The following is a 14,419-nucleotide window of genomic DNA, read 5'->3' on the forward strand; positions in this document are numbered from 1 at the left end:
AGGGCAAAGGCTAATAGAGTTTTGTCAAGAGAACGCACTGGTCATAGCAAACACCCTCTTCCAACAACACAAGAGAAGACTCTACACATGGACATCACCAGATGGTCAACACCGAAATCAGATTGATTCTATTCTTTGCAGCCAAAGACGGAGACGCTCTATACAGTCAGCAAAAACAAGACTGGGAGCTGACTGTGGCTCAGATCATAAACTCCTTATTGCCAAATTCAGACTTAAATTGAAGAAAGTGGGGAAAACCACTAGACCGTTCAGGTATGACCTAAATCAAATCCCTTATGATTATATAGTGGGAGTGAGAAATAGATTTAAGGGCCTAGATCTGATAGACAGAGTGCCTGATGAACTATGGACTGAGGTTCGAGACACTGTACAGGAGACAGGGATCAAGACCATTCCCAAGAAAAAGCAAGGCAAAATGGTTGTCTGAGGAGGTCTTACAAATGGCTGTGAAAAGAAGAGAAACAAAGGCAAAAGAGAAAAGGAAAGACAGACCCATTTGAATGCAGAGTTCCAAAGAATACCAAAGAGAGATAAGAAAGCCTTCCTCAGCGATCAGTGCAAAGAAAAAGAGGAAAACAATATGGAAAAGACTAGAGATCTCATCAAGAAAATTAGAGATACCAAGGAAACACGTCATGCAAAGATGGGCTCCATAAAGGACAGAAATGGTCTGGACCTGACTGAAGCAGAAGATATTAAGAAGAGGTGGCAAGAATACCCAGAAGAACTATACAAAAAAGATCATCATGACCCAGATAATCACGATGGTGTGATCATTTACCTAGAGCCAGACATCCTGGAATGTGAAGTCAAGTGGGCCTTAGGAAGCATCACTACGAACAAAGCTAGTGGAGGTGATGTAACTCCAGTTGAGCTATTTCAAATCCTAAAAGATGATGCTGTGAAACTGCTGCACTCAGTATGCTGGCAAATTTGGAAAACAGTGGCCACAGGACTAGAAAAGGTCAGTTTTCATTCCAGTTCCAAAGAAAGGAAATGCCAAAGAATACTCAAACTACCGCACAATTGCATTCATTTCACATGCTAGCAAAGTAACGCTCAAAATTCTCCAAGCCAGGCTTCAGCAATATGTGAATGGTAAACTTCCAGATGTTCAAACTGGTTTTAGAAAAGGCAGAGGAACCAGAAATCAAATTGTCAACATCCACTGGATCATCGAAAAGGCGAGAGAGTTCCAGACAAATATCTACTTCTGTGTTTTGACTATGCCAAAGCCTTTGACTGTGTGGATCACAACAAACTGTGGAAAATTCTGAAAGAGATGGGAATACCAGCCCACCTGACCTGCCTCCTGAGAAACCTGTATGCAGGTCAGAAAGCAACAGTTAGAAGTGGACATGCAACAACAGACTGGTTCCAAATCGGGAAAGGAATACATCAAGGCTGTATATTGTCACCCAGCTTATTTTACTTATGCAGAGTACATCATGAGAAACGCTGTGCTGGATGAAGCACAAGCTGGAATCAAGATTGCTGGGAGAAATATCAATAATCTCAGATATGCAGATGACACCACCCTTATGGCAGAAAATGAAGAGGAACTAGAGAGCCTCTTGATGAACGTGAAAGAGAAGAGTGAAAAAGTTGGCTTAAAACTCAGCATTCAGAAAACAAGGATCATAGCATCTGGTCCCATCACTTCCTGGCAAATAGATGGGGAAACAGTGGAAACAGTGACAGACTTTATTTTGGGGGGGCTCCAAAGTCACTGCAGATGGTGATTCCAGCCATGAAATTAAAAGGCGCTTACTCCTTGGAGGAAAGTTATGACCAACCTGGGAGCATATTAAAAAGCAGAGACATTACTTTGCCAACAAAGGTCCGTCTAGTCAAGGCTATGGTTTTCCCAGTAGTCATGTATGGATGTGGGAGTTGGACTGTAAAGAAAGCTGAGTGTCGAAGAATTGATGCTTTTGAACTGTGGTGTTGGAGAAGACTCTTGAGAGTCCCTTGGACTGCAAGGAGATCCAACCAGTCCATCCTAAAGGAGATCAGTCCTGGGTGTTCATTGGAAGGTCTGATGTTGAAGCTGAAACTCCAGTACTTTGGCCACCTGATGTGAAGAGCTGACTCATTTGAAAAGACCCTGATGCTGGGAAAGATTGAAGGCGGGAGGAGAAGAGACGACAGAGCATGAGATGGTTGGATGGCATCACGGACTCGATGGACAATGGACGTGAGTCTGAGTGAAGTCCGGGAGTTGATGATGGACAGGGAGGCCTGGTGTGCTGCGGTTCATGGGATCACAAACAGTCAGACACGACTGAGCCACTGAAGTGAACTGAACTGTCTAACACTTTGAAATGAGCTATCCAACAATACACACTTGCCCACAAAGTGACAGACTTTATCAGCACGGGGGGCCTGGGCAGAGAGTAGTAGTGTAAGGGAGCCCAGGACTGCTCTGCCTCGTGGTCTGCAGTCTCGGGTTTTATGGGGGTGGGATTAGCTTCCAGGTCGTCTCTGGCCAATCACTGTGACTCAGGGCTCTTCCTGGCGATACATGCATTCCTCAGCCAAGATGGATGCCAGCAAGAAGGATTCTGGGAGGACAGATGGATTGGCCTCTGCTCTCTCCTTTTATCCTTTCCCAGACTCTTTGAGTTGGTGGTAGCTTGTTAGTTCCATGTCCCTGACCAGGACCTCCTGTTGTAATATAACTCATGCAGATGGTGACTCTGGTGCCTGGCCAGGGTGAGCGGTTTCAGTCATTATTTGCCCTAATAGTTCCACCTGGTTTTCTCAGTGGGAATTTCAAGTCTATTTTTTTCTCATAGATTATGAAACTTGGTGTCTTCCTTGGAAGGGATGTCGGTTTGGGTTTCACACGGCTGATGTTGCCGAACTTGTTGTCTTGCCATTATTACATATTAACCTTGTTTGATACATTAATTGAAAATATATCAGTGCCCTAGGAGTGTGTGAACATCTTGTCACAATGACACATTTAGAGGTCTTTTCCCGAGACAATGAGGCACCAAGTTAATTCTCTTCTTTGGGCCATTTCCCTAGTTTACCATCTTTGAACACAAGGATTTGATGAATTATTGTGCTCTAAATGGTGCTGACTGAGGACTGGATTTCTTTCTATAATGCTGTTAAGTTCTTCCTGCTTTTGGTACAGTTTCTACTTTTCCTAGAGTTGTTTCATTAACTTGTGGATTTCTACTCATTGCTTTCACAGATTTTAAAAAGACTATGCTTTATAAACCAACATGTACTTAAAAGGAAGATACAAACATCCATATATATTAATAAACATAATTTTTGTATAACTGCCTTTCTGTACATTTTATAATTGACTTTTTTCCTTTTGGGTATTGGAATGATGCTCATAGATGCTCACAGAATGACCCAGTTCAGCTAAGGTAATGTATACCAGTGGTTCTCAAAGTGTGGTCTCTGGACCACCAGCAGCAGCTTCACCTGGGAATCTGTTAGAAATGCAGATTCTTGGGCCCTGTTACAAACAGGCTGGATTGGAAACTCTGGGGTGTGGGCCCAGTGATGTGGGTTTTAACAGCTCCATATGGTTCTGAGGCTCTCAGAAGTGTGAGAACCACTGATCTACATTGTCTATGAAGAAGATGATGTTAAACTGTCATTACATGGCCAGGGAAGCCCACTCTGAGTTACTCCATGGCAGATGTTTCCGAAAAGCATCTTTGTAAACAGTAAGGTCTTACTGTGTAGCACAGATAACTATACTCAATATCCTATGATGAGCCCCTTGAACAGCAGGGAGATCAAACAGTCAATCCTAAAGGAAATCAACCCCACTATTCATTGGAATATTGCTGAATGATGCTGAAGCTGAACCTCCAATACTTTGGCTACCTGATGCGAAAAACTGACTCACTGGAAAAGATCCTGATGCTAGGAAAGATTGAGGGCAGGAGGAGAAGGGGATGACAGAGGATGAGATGGTTGGATGGCATAACTGACTCAATGGACACGAGTTTGCGTGAACGCTGGGAGATGGTGAAGGACAGAGAAGCCTGGAGTACTGTAATCCGTAGGGTCGTGAAAAGTCAGACATGACTGAGCAACTGAAAAACAACAATGATAAACCATAATGGAAAAGAATATTTTAAAAATGTATATATATATGTGTGTGTGTGTGTGTGTGTGTATAACCAAATCACCTTGCTTACAGCAGACATTTTTTTAAAAAAGAAAAAGAAAATTAAAAAGCATTTTTGCTTACTAGAAACAGCAAGATGATCCAGATTCAGAGATTTGTTCCCTTTTCCCTGTCACTCAATAAACTCTTCTCCAAGAAGTCCTTTTTCCATTCAGTGAAATTAGAGAACAAAATCCTGCTGTTAGTTATGTTTGCATGTTTTGGGAAGGATCCAAAGAACAGCTGCGGACGTCGGGACACATTCAGTGAGAGAGCTGAAAGGTTCGAAGCTCACACTGATCGTTTTTTCCCATTGAACATGTTACGTTACTGGATTCTACTTACAGTATGAGGTTTTATCGAACGCAAATTTTTCTACTATGTTGACAACATAGAACCTGCTTTCACTGATTCTTTTTCATGCAAGGTTACCCAAACTCTAAATTTTTAAAAAGTTAACCTGCATTTCCTTCTCGAAAAGTCGTCCTTTCGACGTATTTCAAGAGGATGAAAGTATCATCTTGAGAGAGAAGAGGATAGCTTTATAGCAAATTCGTCTCCACAGGGTGGGGTCACGAGTAATGTTACTTTTGTTGCCCTGGGAACCCCGTAGCTGGTCTGTTTTTTTTTAATTATTGAAAACCCATCACTGCCTTATTTATATTTCATTGCAATTAGTATGATTATTTTGAAGTTTTCCCTACCAGGGGATTCTGGTAAAATCAAAAGGAAATTTTGTATTCTTCGACTCTTCTCCACATGTACAATGCTGGTGGTGTGTCTGCTAAATTTGTGTTTCTTTTTTTATTCATGTCTTTCTTTTGTAAAAATTTACCATCTTAACCATTTAAATTTATTCATTTATTTATTTCGCTGCTTTGGGTCTCAGTTGCCACAAGAGTGATCTTCGTTACCTCATGCAGAGTGTTTCACTGTGGCCTGGAGGCTCTCTAGCTGTGGTGCGTGGGCTCAGTGGCTACGCGGCAAATGGGACTCAGTTCCTGCAGCCTCTGCATTGCAACTGCTAAGTCGCTGTAGTCATGTCCGACTCCTTGTGACCCTATGGACCGTAGCCTGCCAAGCTCCTCTGTCCATGGGATTCTCCATGCAAGAATAATGCAGTGGGTTGCCGTGGCCTCCTCCAGGGGATCTTCCTGACCCAGGGATTGAACCCACGTCTCTTACATCTCCTGCATTAATAGGCAGGTTCTTTACTATTAGCGCCACCTGGGAAGTCCCCAGGGATTCCCTGGTAGCTCAGTTGGTTAAAAAATCTGACTGCCAATGGGGAAGTCCCCATTTATTCATTTCTACCCATGTGAGATTTTGTGTTAAAACACAGGAAAGAGTCTACTGACCCCGTTGGAATGCACAAAACAGTGTGATGGAATGTAGAAGATGGAGAATCCACTGTCCAGACCTCAGAGGGCCATCATTTGTCACTTCCCATCTACAGTCATGTCCCCTAACCCCAACCCAGATCAAATGTTCATCTAAAATAAACCCTGGGTATTGGGGATGGCCTAGTCGCTCAGTCATGTCTGATTCTTTGCGACCCCATGGACTGTAGCCCGCCAGGCTCCTCTGTCCATGGAATTCTCCAGGCAAGAAAACTGGAGTGGGTTGCCATGCCCTTCTTGAGGGGATCTTCCTGACCCAAGGATATGATGTAAAAAAAAAGCCAGGTTGTATGACTGTTTTAATTAGCTAATACATTTGTATTACAAAGTAAATTTTGTAAAAGTAGACATTTTTAAAAGGGGTTTTGTATGTGTCATCTTATTTCAATGCCCCCAAAGCTAAAGACATCATGTTATTTTCTTATCTTATATTTAAGGAAACTGAAGCTCAGAAAAGTTCCATGTCCTATCACAGTACACAGGCAGCTTAACCGCAAGGCAGCCCCATGGACTTCTGACCCCCTAGTTCATTATTTGCTCCTGCCCTGAACCAACTGCCTCTCTGTGCGACTGTGTGGTAGTCATTTGCTCATTCAAGTGCAAACTGAGTACTTACCAGGTGCCTGATGCTGGAATTAAAAAAACACCTCTACAACTTGCCAAGCTGGTTTGGGTTTAAAAAAGAGTGCCAGCTCAATTCCAGCATTCAAGGTTCTTTTTTCCTCTGTGACTTTAAGATGCTTCAAAGCGCTGGAGAGTAGGTTTATGCCCATGCTCTTGCTCCTTCCCATAGAGTTGTGTTCGTGGCTTTAACCACTCAAATCCATCTCTTTAATCAAGCTAGGGGCTTTGCAGATGGCACAGTGGTAAAGAATCCACCTGCCAGGGCAGGAGATGCAGGACTCGTGGGTTCAACTCCCGGGTTGGGAAGATCCCCCGGAAGAAGAAATGGCAACCCATTTCAGTATTCTTGCCTCGGATGTCCCACAGACAGACTCTTTGCAGCCCCATGGCTATAGTCCACGAGGGCGCAGAGTTGGACAGGACTTAGCACAACTAAGCATGTGTGAGTATAATCAAGTTAGGCAAATGGCTTATGAATGGGCAGTGGGCTGTGGGTATGTGGATGGGGGCAACACAGCTAGAGAGATCAGAGAAAGAGGGACAGATCTGGGTCCTGGGAGTGAACTTCTGAGGACAGCTGTCTCCTCTTTTTGCTCCGCAGTTGATGGCAGCAGAAAGTCACAGAATCTGGCTCTAGGGAAAGTCTTGCCTTGAGACTGCCCGAGACTCTCTGTGTGTTGTCTTGGGTTAAAATCATATTAAAGTGCTTTTCTTTCTTTAGTAGTTAAAAGTTCAATGCATATCTACCTTATGATCCAGTCTTTCTACTCTGAGGTATTTCTAAGAGAAACAAAACCATCTGCCCATACTTGTGTACCAGCTTTGTTTATAATACTCAAAACTGGAAACAACCAAAATCTCCATCAACTGGTGAAGAGATAAACTGTGGTATATCCATACAGTGGAATATTATTTAGCAATAAAAAATGAGTGAGTGATACACACTGCAACATGGAAAAGGCTCAAAATAATTACAGAAGGAGGGTACACACTGTATGATTCCATTTATTTAAAATCCTAGAAAATGGGAACTAATCTAGAGTGACAGAAAGCAGATCAGTTGCCTGGGAATGGGGCTGGAGGGGATGACAACAGGGCAGGAGAAAACTCCAGGGGTGGTGTCTACGTTCCCTACCTTGCGAACAAAAGCCCAGACTTCTCAGATTGTTCACTCAAAGCTTGTGCAGTTTATTGTATGTTGATTATCCTGAGATAATTGAAAAAACTCAGAGGTAGGTAGTTTTCTTCCTTTGAAAGATCCCTTGTTTCTATGCCATGACTTCATTTACTGTTTTGTTTTTTTAAATAGACTTTGTTATGAAGAATGATCTAGGTTCGCAACAAGATGTGTGGAAGTACAGAAACTTTTTCGTTACCTCCTGCCCCGACACAAGCACAGCCTCCCCCTATTACCAACCTTCCCTTCTGCCCTGTGGTCGCAGGGATTAGAGCTGTGCTGTTATCCCACCCGCTGCAGCATCCTTTGGCGAGCACCATATCTCTAAGCTTTGTCCGTGTTGTTGTGTGCCTCAGTAGTTTGTTTCTCCTTTGCTGAGCTGTATTCTGGTAGACATACACAGTTGTGTGTCTATTCTGTTGATGGACATTTGGGTTGTCACCAGTGTTTGGTTATTATGAATAAAAATTCATTCCTACATATATTTTTTCCTTGGACAAAAATGTATGAGAATTGCTAGATCACAGGGTAATTCTATGTTTGACTTTTCATGTGTTTATTAGTCATTCCTATATCTTTTTTTGTGAGATGTGTGTTCAAATGTTTTGTCCCCCTAGGTTGCTTATCTTCTTCTTCTTAGTTTGTATTAATAGATAATCTTCCTATTTGCTTCTAAAAGCAAATCCTGTGAGATGTATAAATTTCAATATTTTCTTTCAGTCTGTGGCTTGTCTTTTTCTTTTTGTAATGGTATCTAATGAACAAAATTTTTAAATTCTGATGGTCTGATTTCTCAATTAAAAAATGATTAGTGCCTTTTATATACCATTTATTTTTATTATTTATTTTTTTTATATATACCATTTAAAAATCTTTCCCTATATCCAAGCCTTGAGTATACGTGCTTACGTTTTCTTCTAGAAGCTCTGTAGATGTAGCTTTTATGTTTAGGTCTATGATCTATCTCAGGTTAATTTTTATATAGAGTATACAGTAAGTTTTATTGTTCATTTTTCTTCTGTACAGATATCTAGTTATTCCAGCACCACTTGTTGAAAAGATTTTTATTTCCTTGTTGAATTGCATTGACACCTTTCTCATAAATCAATTAACCAAATATGTGTGCATTTATTTCTGAACTTTTTTCTGGTATTGGCAATCCTTGGCCAATAATACAACTTTAATAACTGTGACTTTAAAGGAAGTCTTAAAATCAGATAGTGTAACTTTAATTTCTTCTTTAAGATGATTTTCACTACTATAGGTCAATTTTTTACTTATATTACTGTTGTGAGTTGAATTTAATCCCCTGCTAGCCCCCAACGATATGTTGAAGTCCTCACCCCCCATACCTGTGGATGGGACTTGTTTGGAAATAGGCTTTTTATAGATGTAATCAAGGTAAGTCAAGGTAGTACGGAGCTTCCCAGGTAGCACAAGTGTTAAAGAATCTTCCTGCCAATGCAGGAGACACAAGAGACGTGGGTTGGATCCCTGGGTTGGGAAGATTCCCTGGAATAGGAAATGGCACCCGGCTCCAGTATTCTTGCCTGGAAAATCCCATGGATGGAGGAACCCGGTGGGCTACAGTCCATGGGGGGCTGCAGTTGCTACACGACTGAGCATACACACACATACTGAATTAGGGTGAACCCTAATCTAATATGACTGTGTCCTTAAGAAGATGAGAAGAGACCCAAAGACACACAGGGGAAAGGCCATGTGAAGATGGAGTCAGAGATCAGAGTGATGCGTCTACAGACCAGGAAACCCCCAGAAGCTCGGGGACAAGCATGGGACTGATTCTCCCTCACAGCCTTCAGAAGGAACCAACCCTGCAGACCCCGTGGTTTTGCACTTCTGGCCTCCAGAACTGTGAGATAATATAATTCTTTTCTTGTAACCACCCAGTCTGTGGTATTTTGTTATGGCAGCCCTAGAAAACTAATATAGTCAATGAAACACAATCCAAACCTGCTTAAGCAATAAGGAAATGCCTATCACTTACTCTTCCAGAGATGAGGGAGGGGCTCCTGGTGAGACGTGTGTGAAGTATTAGGTGTTAGGATGAAGTTCAGCTATAAGGGTCAGAAATCCCCACAGTAGTGGCTTACACAGATGGACGCTGTATTTTGTTTTTCTCTCATGTAGGTGTTGGTATGCCTGGATTCGGTTGGTATGGGGGCAGCAGGAAATAAGGCTCTGGAATTCTTCTATCCTTTCACCACCATCCTCAATATAGGGCTTCCACCTCCTCATGCTGTGAAATCCAGCCTCAAGTCTGTCTTCCCTCCATCGGGGAGCAGGAAGGACAAGGGTGCCTGTCCCCTTCCCTTGAGGCTACATCTCAAAGATTTGCATAGAATATCTGCTCAGAACCTGTGGTCCAGAATTAAGTCACATGACCAACATGCAAGGGCAGTTGAGAAATACAGTCTTTATTTCAGGAATCCACGGGTCTGAAGGGGAGAACCAACATTAGGAAACAAAAGTTTCTTCCATATAACATCTGCAAAGGAATGCTAGGAGTCTTTTGGTGATTGGATTTAAGAGACTTAAGGAGAAAAAAATCTTGCCTGGAGATAAAAATTTGAAAACTTATAAATGTTAGTTACAATCTTGATAGGGGATGAGATGGCCCAGCCAGAGTATAGGTGAGAAGAAAGAGTTGTAGGGGATTCAGACTTTAATTATGCAGTAGAGACGACATGGTTCTGAGAAGAAATGGAGAGGTGGTCAGACAGATATGCAGGAAAAACTTTCAAGAGAGAGTGGTTACCAGTCTGCAAGGGGAAGAGATGCCAATTAAGATAGAGAACTGGTCTTTAAAAATGTAAGAAGTTGTGATTTCCTGTTTCAGAATTATAAGCTACCTCAAGTCTTTCTCAAAGCAGACGTGTGTGACCGAATGACCTCTGGAACTTGACAAATATGTAAACTATAGTGTAAAGTGAGTGTGTTGCCATGCCTAGTCGCTCAGTCGTGTTCAACTCTTTGCAACCCCGTGGACTGTAGCCCACCAGGCTTCTCTGTCCATGGAGATTCTCCAGGCAAGAATACTGGAGTGAGTTGCCATGGCCTCCTCCAGGGGATCTTCCCAACTCAAGGACTGAACCCAGGTCTCCCACATTGCAGGCGGATTCTTTACCATCTGAGCCACCAGGGAAGCCCTCAGAGTGTAAAGACTTTATAGCTAATTTAGGTTCAGGGCTCATGAAAGACACGGCTCCCCAGCCCTCCTTGGTGAGAGACAAGGTCACACCTGAACAATGTGGTCACTTACCATCTTCATCACTAAGGTCAGGTGACTGAGGACCACAGGGCCCTGGAATAGGAAACGAAACCTGGCCAGAAGGCGCAAGGGAGATAGGGTTTAACTTCGCCTTCTGTATGGTTCTAGGAAAGGCTTCACAGTGAACGCAGAAGGGGACTTGCATACTTACACTAAGAGGCAGGTAAGGGCAGCTTAGCTAAGTACTGTGAGTGACAGAGAAAGACTGGAAACAACCCTAAGTGTCCATCAACTTGAGCGTGGATAAACATACTGTTCTGTAGTCATCCAATAGAATTCTATTTGGCAGACTTAATGCATAAACTAGATCTGTGTGTATCAACTTATGTAAAAACTGCTGAATGAAAACGAAGCATGTTCAGCATTAGTTATGTAAATTTTAAAACCACACAAAGCAATACTATTTTTTTTTTTTAGTGTAAATATGATTTAGTTGCACAAACATGGACTGAGAAGGTACTTCCCAAATTCATGGTAATGTTGATGTCTGGGAGGGAGAGGATGGGACTTGGAAGGATGGAGTTTTCAACTGTATCTGTATTGTTCTATTTCTCTTGCCAAGAAATGTTTGAAGCATATGAAAAGGTGGTTAATTTACTTACTTACTAAGGAAATATGAATTAAAGTCACAGGAAGAAGAAAAAAGAATCCACAGTAAGATACTAGTGCACAGTTACTGCTATGGCTAAAATGAACAAGTATCATGTATTGACCCAAATATGGAACAACTGGAATTCTTCTACATTGCTGATAGTTCATTCAACTACTTCAGAAAACTCTTTGGCAGTATCTTCAAAAGCAAAACATACACCTATCATGTGATTCTGAAATTCCCTCCTAGGTATCAACCCAAGAGAACTGAGTGTTTATGGGCAGCAAAAGAAATGTATCAGCTGTACACAGCAGCTTATTTATACTACCAGTGACTAGAGATCCTCAAGCCATTTTGGTTATTCCATTTCCAGATATATATCCTATGCTGCTGCTGCTGCTAAGTCACTTCAGTCGTGTCCGACTCTGTGCGACCCCATAGACGGCAGCCCACCAGACTCCCCCGTCCCTGGGATTCTCCAGGCAAAAACACTGGAGTGGGTTGCCATTTCCTTCTCCAATGCGTGAAAGTGAAAAGTGAAAGGGAAGTCATACCAGTAGACAGGTGCAAGAGTACTCGTTGTTACATTACATTACAGTAGCAACAACAACAGCATAACAACTCACATCTCTACCAACAGGAGGATGGGTTCATACTGCAACAACATGGATGCATCTCATGGTCATAATGTGAAACAAAACAAGTCAGATATAAAATAATACATACAGTTTGATTTCAGTTGGCAAAAGTCATTCCTGCTGGCAGAATTCAGAAGAGGAGTTCCTGTTCTGAATAGGAGTTACTTTTGAGGTGCTATTGACTGGAAAATGGCATACAGACCCTTCTGGGATGATGACAAACTACTGTCTCTTGATCTGGTTAGTAATTACACAGGTGTATGTATAGGTTCCCTGGAGGCTCAGATGGTGAAGAATAAGCCTGCCATGCAGGAGACCTAGGTTTGATCCCTGAGGTGGGAAGATCCCCCCTGGAGAAGGGAAAGGCTACCCACTACAGAATTCTTGGGCTTGCCAGGTGGCACTAGTGGGAAAGAATCGACCTGCCAACGCCAGGGATGCAGGAGACGCAGGTGTGATCCCTGGATTGGGAAGATCCCCTGGAGAAGGAAATGGCAACCCATTCCAGTATTCATGCCTGGAAAACCCATGGACAGAGGAGCCTGGTGGGCTACAGTCCACGGGGTCGCAAAGAGTCAGACACGACTGAGGGACCGAGCACCGACTGAGCACGCGGATAGGCAGGAATTTACCGAACTGTGCACTCAAGATTTGCATACTTCATTGTATACAAGTTACACCTCAAAAAATCTGAAGCAAAAATGACAGAACGTTAACATGTGTTCGTTTTCAGTGGTGGGTACACAGTGCGATTATATTTATAATTAGGAGAGAGAGGGAGCAGTAGTTCTTCAGAATGGAAGTGACCCCATCCAAGAGGAGGTGACACTTTGAGTTGAGACCCCTGCCCATCCATCTCCCCAGAGCTTAGGTGAGGGAGTTCCCTTACAGTAGAGTCAAGAAGATACCAACCAACCAACCAACTTCTCCTGGTAGAGGTAAGGTGATCCTCATTGTCACTGTCTTAGTAAATTGGCATAGCCACTAAAAAGTGTTCTGTAGGCTCTTGGACTGCAAGGAAATCAAACCAGTCAATCCTAAAGGAAATCAACCCTGAATATTGATCGGAAGGACTGATGCTGAAGCTCCAGTACTTTGGCCACCTGACGTGAAGAGCCAACTCATTGGAAAAGACCTTGATGCTGGGAAAGATTGATGGCAGGAGGAGAAGGGGATGACAGAGGATTGAGATGGTTGGATGGCATCACCGACTCAAGGAACATGAGTCTGAGCAAGCTCCAGGAGATAGCAAAGGACAGGGAAGCCTGGTGTGCTGCAGTCCGTGGGGTCACAAAGAGTGGACGTGACTGAGCGACTGAATAACAACAAGGTTCTTTGAAGATTAGCTTAACTGTTTCTTCAGCTGAGAGGATCTGACCTCCGAGCCGTCGTGCAAGAGCTGGGCTTGGATGTCCACTGCCCTACTTCCCAGCCAGGCCAAAGAAAGAGCGGGCTGCTGCATTTGTAAAGCAGCCCTCTTTGCCTCAGCTCCCAGGTGGGCGACTGCTCCTTTATCCCGGGAATCCCCCCGTGGGTACCACAGCAAGTCAAAGAGTATGAGAGAGGGAAAGAGATTTTTAAAAAGTAATGAAAGTGGCAAAAGGAAGAAAAAAGATGTGTACGCTTTGCCTTGTTGCATCAAGACCCTGGGTTAACTGCACCCTTAACTGGAGTCTCTTCCTCCTGTTTGCTCCAGTCTCTACTTTGCTAGAAGCCCTGAGCAGCTCTGAAACCAGACAGACCTGCCTTTCCATCACTAGGTGACTAGCATGCTACTTAAGCTCTCTGTGCCTCAGTTTCCTTACGTGTAAACAGAAGCAGTAATTCTACCTCTCAGGGCTGCTGCGGGCCTGAAAAAGGTGCATGCCCAGACCTGCCCAAGGAGGCCTTTGACAACTGGAGTAAGACACCTTCCTTCCCTCCGAGGCTGGTTTGCGGGCAGACCCCCTGGCAGCACCGTCCAATAGGACTCTGAGTGAGGATGGCTCTTAAGTACCTGATAGGTGTCCCGAGCAAGTGGGGTACTGAATTGTTCATCTTATTCTATTCTATTTTAGCTACCTATGGGCTTTCCTGGTTGGCTCAGCGATAAACAATCTGCCTGCAATGCAGAAGACACGGCAGGAGCCCTGGGTTCGATCCCTGGAAGCCGAAGATCCCCTGGAAGAGGGCATAACCACCCACCCCAGTATTCTTGCCTGGAGGATCCCATGGACAAAGGAGCCTGGCGGGCTGCTGTCCATGGGGGTCTCAAAGAGTCAGACACAACTGAGCAACTAACACAGTTGCTTTACATTTAAGAAGCCACCTGTGCCAAGTGGCTACCGCCTTGGGGCAGCGCACCGTGTAGGTCATTTAGGGTCAGGACTGGTCCCCTGCCAGGCGGCTGGGCGGGGTGGCTCAGTGTGGACCCTGAGAGGCGCCGGCTTAGCGCTGCATCCACGCAGTAATTTCTTCCCTGAACAAAGTCCTACCACGAAGACCCAGGACTGTAGTCAGGCCCCGGGCGCCGGGATGGGAACAACGGTAAA

This window comes from Oryx dammah, unplaced genomic scaffold (genome assembly GCF_014754425.2).
Source record: "Oryx dammah isolate SB20612 unplaced genomic scaffold, SCBI_Odam_1.1 HiC_scaffold_24, whole genome shotgun sequence".
Lineage (NCBI taxonomy): Eukaryota > Metazoa > Chordata > Mammalia > Artiodactyla > Bovidae > Oryx > Oryx dammah.